The following is a 6,801-nucleotide window of genomic DNA, read 5'->3' on the forward strand; positions in this document are numbered from 1 at the left end:
CTTGGTGATGCCGGTGCCTGCCACAGTCCCTAGATGGACACATGGGGAGCTCTGGGGAACTAGCGCCTTGAGCGCCACAGGGCGAATTTCAATGTCCTGGCCCTGGGCCATGAAAAAGGGAGAACACAAAAACAAGTGCCTGCCACAGTCCCTAGATGGACACATGGGGAGCTGGAGCCAACCCAGGTCTGCTGAATGCTCCCACTCTCTCCATGACAGCTTCAGCCTCTATGTCTGAGGGAAGATGATGCGAGACCTGTGATGACAGCGCCTACTGCAGAGCCTGCTCTGGGGAACGAGCGCCACAGGGCGAATTTCAATGTCCTGGCCCTGGGCCATGAAAAAGGGAGAACACAAAAACAGCTGCTCATGAGTTTAGGTAAAACCATGTCACCACATCACCCCTTCCTGCCAAGCAGGCCACTCACCAGGCCAACTTGCCCAGGGAGCAGGGGGGCACAGCAGCCATGTGCTCTGGCCGTGGGGCGAAGTGCCCTTCCAGTGGCCTCTCGAGTCCTCCTCCCGGCACTGCCTAAGCTCCTGCATCAGTGAGGGGGTTCTCCTCCCGCACCCTTCTGTCATCCAGGGCTGATGTTCTTTTAGTGGTTAGAAATGGTTAAAACACTACAGTCTGAAGGTTCGGGGCCCTGAAATCCACATGCTGACATCTTCATCCCAAAGTGATGGTGTTAGGAGGGGGACCTCAAAGAGTGACTTGGCCATGAGAGTCCCATCCTCGCCAGCGGGATTAGGGCCTCGTATAATGGACTCCACAGAGCTCCTTCGCCCCTTCTGACAAGTGAGGACCCATGAGAATTGACTCAGGAAGCATACACTTCCCAGACACTGAACCACCTGGTACCCTGATCCTGGACTTCCAGCCCCTAGAACAGTGAGAAATAAAGGTTTGTTGTTGATTGAGCCCTCAGTTTACAGCAGCCTAAATGGACTAAGATTTTTAGGAAGTAACTGTTTAAAAACAACTTTAACCAGCTGTTCAACAGAACCAGAACTTTCTTTTGGAAGTGGGTCCAAGTTGGACATTGAGTGGGCATTTGTTCTGTCTCATCCCTCGCACTGCTGTGGGGACAGATGGTGGGGTGTGGGGGCACAGGCTATGCAGCTGGCCTCTCTGAGCCTCCTCCCAGGCTGGGGGCACGCCCTCTTGTAGTACACCATGCTGAATATGGTGAACGGGAGACATTCTTTTTTCTTTTTCTTTTTGCTACTAAGGATTGAACCCAACACTTTCACACTGAACTACCTCCTCTGCCCTTTTAATTTTGAGATAGGGTCTCACTAAGCCACTATGTTGCCCAAGCAGGGCTGAAATTTGCAATCCTCCTGCCTCAGCCTCCCAGAGTACTGGGATTACAGGCATGGAGTACCACGCCCAGCTATGAAAGTTCTTAATGCATCTTTATCATTCTATTTAATAGTAAAAGCAATTCTGCCTCCCCTCCCAAAGCCCCTTTGAGAACAAAAGGAGAAAGGAAGGAGGACAGCTTTGGGTGGGATAGTCAGGGAAAGCATCTTGAAGAGGTGACAAGTGACAAGGGACCAGCACAGCAGAAGCCATGGGGAGAGTTCACTGTGCATCTGTGTCCAGGACAGTGCCCAGTCAGAGAGAAGATGCTTGATTCATATTCATTAAATTAATACATGAACCTTCTAGGTATCTTCCCAAAAGAGTTAGACATCATATTACAGCAATGCACGTTTACAGCAGCACAATTCATAACAGCTGTCTTGGCAGCAGCCTATGTCTATCAACCAGTGAATGGATAAAGAAAACGTCATATTTACCCACAATGGAGCACTACTCTGCCATAAAGATAAACAAGTCACTTGTAGAATAGATGCTTCTTGAGACCATAATATTATTTACAGTTTAAAAAGTCAGACACACAAGGTTAAATATCACATGGTTTCCCCTAGATGATAAACTCAAAAGTATAAATAAGAAGCAAAAATAAAAGACAGATATTAGGAAGTAGAACTTTCTCAAAAGAGAAAAGGATCAAGAGATAAAGGGAGGGGGAGGAAGGGAAAAGGGGATGAACAAAGAAATTAAGATGTGTTATATACATGCACCAGCCCCATACAAGGAATGGAAACATGGATTGAAAAAAGTGAAGGGGATCAAGGGATTGGGAGATGGTGGTGAAAGAAAGGCATATGTGTTATGTACGTGTACCAATTCCCCACAAGGAATGGAAACATTATGTACTATAAACACTACTAATAAAAAAAGAAAGAAAAAGAAAAGATGGAACTGATGCCCAGCCATCAGGGAAAAGCTTTACCTTGCATGTGAAATAAACCATAAATATGCCATCAAAAAATAAATTAATACATAAGCTAAGAAATGAACACATCCAGTAAATACTGCCTAAGTTTCATGCCCCCCCCCAGTGTGGCTCCTCAGGGGCGGCATTCCCACAGGACAGGGCTGGTGTCAGGTCCTGTAGCAGTAGGGTGAGCAGGGCACCACAATCGACTGTTTCCCTGTTTTGTCACCTCAGCCTCTCAACATTAGCTCCAAATGACACAGTGCTTTGAGACACTGTCCCAGTGGAAACGGGGCACTGTACTCCCAGAGGTCCCTGTGCAAGCCTGGCCATGCCACCCTGCAATGTGGCACTTGTCAGCTTTAGAAACCAAGTTAGTTGTGCTCTGCTGCTCAGCCGAGGGACAGGATGGGCAGCACAGGAGCTCCAACCCCCGCCCATGCGCTTATTCCTGGACACACATAGCACATCAGGCCCATGCTAGAAGCTGCAGATACAGACATGAGGTGAGTTGCTGCCCTTGGGACAGTCACAGGAGCTGAGAGCCAAATGAGCAAACAGGATGACAGTACTGCGGGGCTTGGGGCCTTGAGAGATTGGGCCGCCTAGTCTGCCTGGATAAGATCTCCCTCCTGTAACAATAGCCACCACTGGGCCAGAACAGGGACAGTCAGGGATTTCATACATTGTTTTGTTTTATCCTTATACTTATAGGAGGTTATCTCCGTCTCACAGATGGAGGCCAGAGTCTCAGCTACTTGTCAAGGTCACAGAGCTTGGATTCTCACAGCAGCCTGGGCCTCCACAGTAAGTGGGAGGGTGTGTGCTGGCACAGGGGAGGTAGGAGGAGGGTACTGCTGGTAGAGGCCAGCGTGTGCCGCACTCAGGGACCAGGGGCTGAGGGGTACTGCCTGGTGCGCCCGGAGGCTGACACAAAGGGGCCAGATGGGCTGAAGCTCCCCCTCCTCCTGCGCTGGCCCTCCCTGGCCCCAGGACTGTGCTTAGAGCTTGTTTAGCAAGGGAATCCGGTCTCAAGAGTATGAGGGATATGGAGAATCCTGACTGGAGCACAGGATCCAAGACAGGGTGCATACCCAGGCATTACAAACATGAGCTGGGGACCTTCTACTACGGTGGTGTAGAGGCACCAGGCCAAGGCCCCGTCACTGCAGCCCAAGGCTCTCTCAAAGCAATTTATCAGAGAAGCAGCTGAGGAGTACAGCAGAGGCCCTGCTGGGGCAGCCTGTCTCCTTGCCTGGAGCAGAAAGAGCAAGCTGGGCCTGGTGGCTGGAACTGAGCAGTGTTCCACGGCCTCTGGAGACGGAATGGCCATTACTACCATTACTATGAGGCTGCCCTTAAAATAGGAAGATGACCCTGGATTGTCTGGGTGTGCCCATGTAACACCATGAGCCCTTAAAACAGGGAGGGCAGGAGAGAGATGCAGCAGAGTCCATACAAAGTCCCTGTGCGAAGGAAGACTCAACAAGCCAGGAAATCGGGCGAGGAGGAAGCCAGCCAACAGCCAGCAAGGAAATGGGAACATCAATACTCCAACCCCATGGACTGAGGTCGGATGACACAGAATTCAGAAGCAGAGTCAGGATCAGGGCACCAACAACTAGATTTTGGCCTCATGAACCTCAGGCAGAGGGCAACTGGACTTGTGACTCTTGGACATGGAGAAGACAACCAGTGAGCGCCATTTCAAACCAAGTGTGTGGCAATCTATTAGCGATGTCACTGGAAATGACTTGGATGTAAGCTATCCAAGGTTCCCGTGACCAAGGAGTGGACAGCACAGACTATGGGATTGGTGGCACGAGGACAGTCTTGTAAACGAACGAATTCATTCACTCTTGCATTCAGCCAGCATTCCTAGAAAGAACACTGGATGTGATGGAAGCACCAGCAGGGTGCCTAGGGACACTCAGTCAAACAGACCAAGCTAGTCAGTGGAGTCCTATGACAGGAATAAAGCCCCATGCTGTTGGAGGCCACGGAAGGCCACCTGTCCACCACAGACAGCTATGTAGGGTGGACTGTTCTCAAAGACAGTAGTGGGGCCATGGACAGGGATCACGTGTGGCCCATTCAGGGGAAGGGAAGCCAACTGCACACTGGACCAGGTGGCACCCAGACCACAGGGGCACTGGCCAGCAGTGGGCCTGGGTGAGCTCAGGGGAGCCTCAGGTCTGGCAGGGAGGCTGGGACTACAGATGCCAATCAGAGATGCTGGAGGAAAAGAAACGCACCTCAGGACGGTGACCCTTGGATGATGTCAGCCCCTGTCCTCTGGGCCCACACTCCCCAAACCCCATGTACCCCAACTTGGGAAAGGCAGGCCTGCACTGGTGGCTGTAGTGCTGCAGCACTACACCCCACACCCCTTTGCAAATTGATGAATTTACACTTCGGTTTGTGTACCTGCCCCAAGAGTGGCTGTGCCATCCAGCACCTGGCACACAGCAAGCATTATCTTTACTTAGCTTTAAAGGTAAATAGAGACAAAATCAAGTCCCCAAGGCTGGTCACAGACGAGGTGAGTCCAATGTACAGAGCAGAGGATCCAGGACTGCAGGCTCAGGAATCCCAGCTGGGGACAGACAGCAGACAGCATTTCTCTCCTGGCAGCTATGGCACACACTTGGAAGCTGGCTCTGACCTCCCTCGGGAGTGGAGCAGCAGGGGCACACTGCACCATGACGGGACACCTCAAGACCCCTTCCTTGGAAGGAGACAGCCACGCACTTGTCCCGAAGCAAGAGCTCTAGAGACGGGAAAACAGGTTCCCAGACTCCTATCTTTGCCACAAAGCTGGCACAGAGGCCCTCAGGTTAAGTTATGCTGAAGACTAGAGAGGACTTTCAACTGTCCTAACAGGGTCCAGAGGACCGGGCTCAGCCATTACCTGCCTGAGGGGCTGCTCTGCTCTCCCATGTGGTATATTAACCACCTGCATATCTCCAAATGCAAAGTTCCATGTATTGGTTCATGTCAGCCTCAAAACAAGTCTACATGTTTCTACCAGTCCATTTCACAGCTGAAGAGAAAATTGGAAAGATTCAGGGATGTTCAGTTAAAAAAAAATGTTTTAGCTGATACATCCTTCTGGAAAGGAATCAGTACCTAAAAGGCCAATGTGCAAAAACAGATTATCCAGCTGGGGAAGAGGGTGGTGGTAGAGGAAGAAAGGCTAGAGCTCCACCTAGGTGATTGCCCTGAAGGCCCATGTCTATGTTCAGGATTGAACCTGAACACGGGTGGCACTCCTTCAGTGGAGAGTCCTTCCCCCCAGGGCCTCCCAATTGCTCTGGCAGAGAGGGGAGCAGGTGAGATGTGGAAGAACTCTGAGGGCTGGGCCTGCCCACCCCCCGTCGTGATTTACGAGCACCCTGATGCCCACCAAGTACAGGGAGAGCAGGCTCCTGGGTCCCGACTGAGGCCTCCATTTTCCTCTAAGTGGCTTGGGAACAGGGGCTGTGGGGTGTAGAGCACCCCCTCTCCAGAAGTCCTTCATTGTTACCCCACAGAGACCCTGACAACCAAGGCTTCCTCTGCTGCCCTTCCCTACCTCAGAGCCCAGGGCTTTCATGTCATACCCACTTCAAGGAACCTAAAAGCCAGGAAGGATAAGTAACCCAAATCTACCGAAGAGGGGCCAGTGGAGAAGAGAGGGGAATCCTCTGGGGTGTGCCCAACTGGTGAGACAGGGGTTCTCCAAATCACAGACCTGCTACAGTTCTGCTGGCCCTTGGTGACCAGTCCTCCCAGATTAAGAGACCAGAATTAGGCCTAGAAAGAAAAGGTGGGGCCGCCGCCTGCCTTGAAAGCACAGGGACCTGAGTTTGATCCCTGGTACCGAAAAGAAGAAAAAAAAAAAGGTGGATTTGCTTCCTTTCCTCAGTTGCAGGGTGGCAGAGCCTGGGCTAGAACCTAATGTTACTGACCTCTAGTTCAGCCTTTTACCCAACACTGTTCTGCAAAGAATCAGACCTAGACACAGCCAAAAATTTCAAAATGAGGGTAAGGGACTTGAAGTTGGGAACCTTGAATCTAAGTCCTCACTCCTGGTCTAACCTCCTGGGGACTCCTCCAGGAGCAGAAAGAACCCCTCTCCAGGTCAATTTCCTCACCTTTTCCATCAGGACGTTGTTTCCGGTCCTGTGGGGTCTAATACCCTGGCAGTGCCATCCACTTCCAGGAGAAAGAGGCAGGCACCAGGGCACCGCTGCCACCTAGTCACTGGGCACAGCCATTTGCAGGCAGCCTGACAACTCTGCGTCCCCCGCCAGGAGGGACTCTGCCCCGCGAGCCACGCCAGCCACGCTTCAACCGCACACCGGCCTCTCTCCCCACGCGTGGACGAGCCCACCGCCTTGCAGCGCATACAGGTCTAGCATAAGTGTACGTGCGTCCCGGGCAGTCACACGCTCCGCCGCACTCACCCCCTGGCTCACAAGACTCCCACACTCGCCGGCCACCCGCCTCCGCTCGCGCACACGCGAGC

Source organism: Fukomys damarensis, unplaced genomic scaffold (genome assembly GCF_012274545.1).
Source record: "Fukomys damarensis isolate Sample0158 unplaced genomic scaffold, DMR_v1.0_HiC HiC_scaffold_29, whole genome shotgun sequence".
NCBI lineage: Eukaryota > Metazoa > Chordata > Mammalia > Rodentia > Bathyergidae > Fukomys > Fukomys damarensis.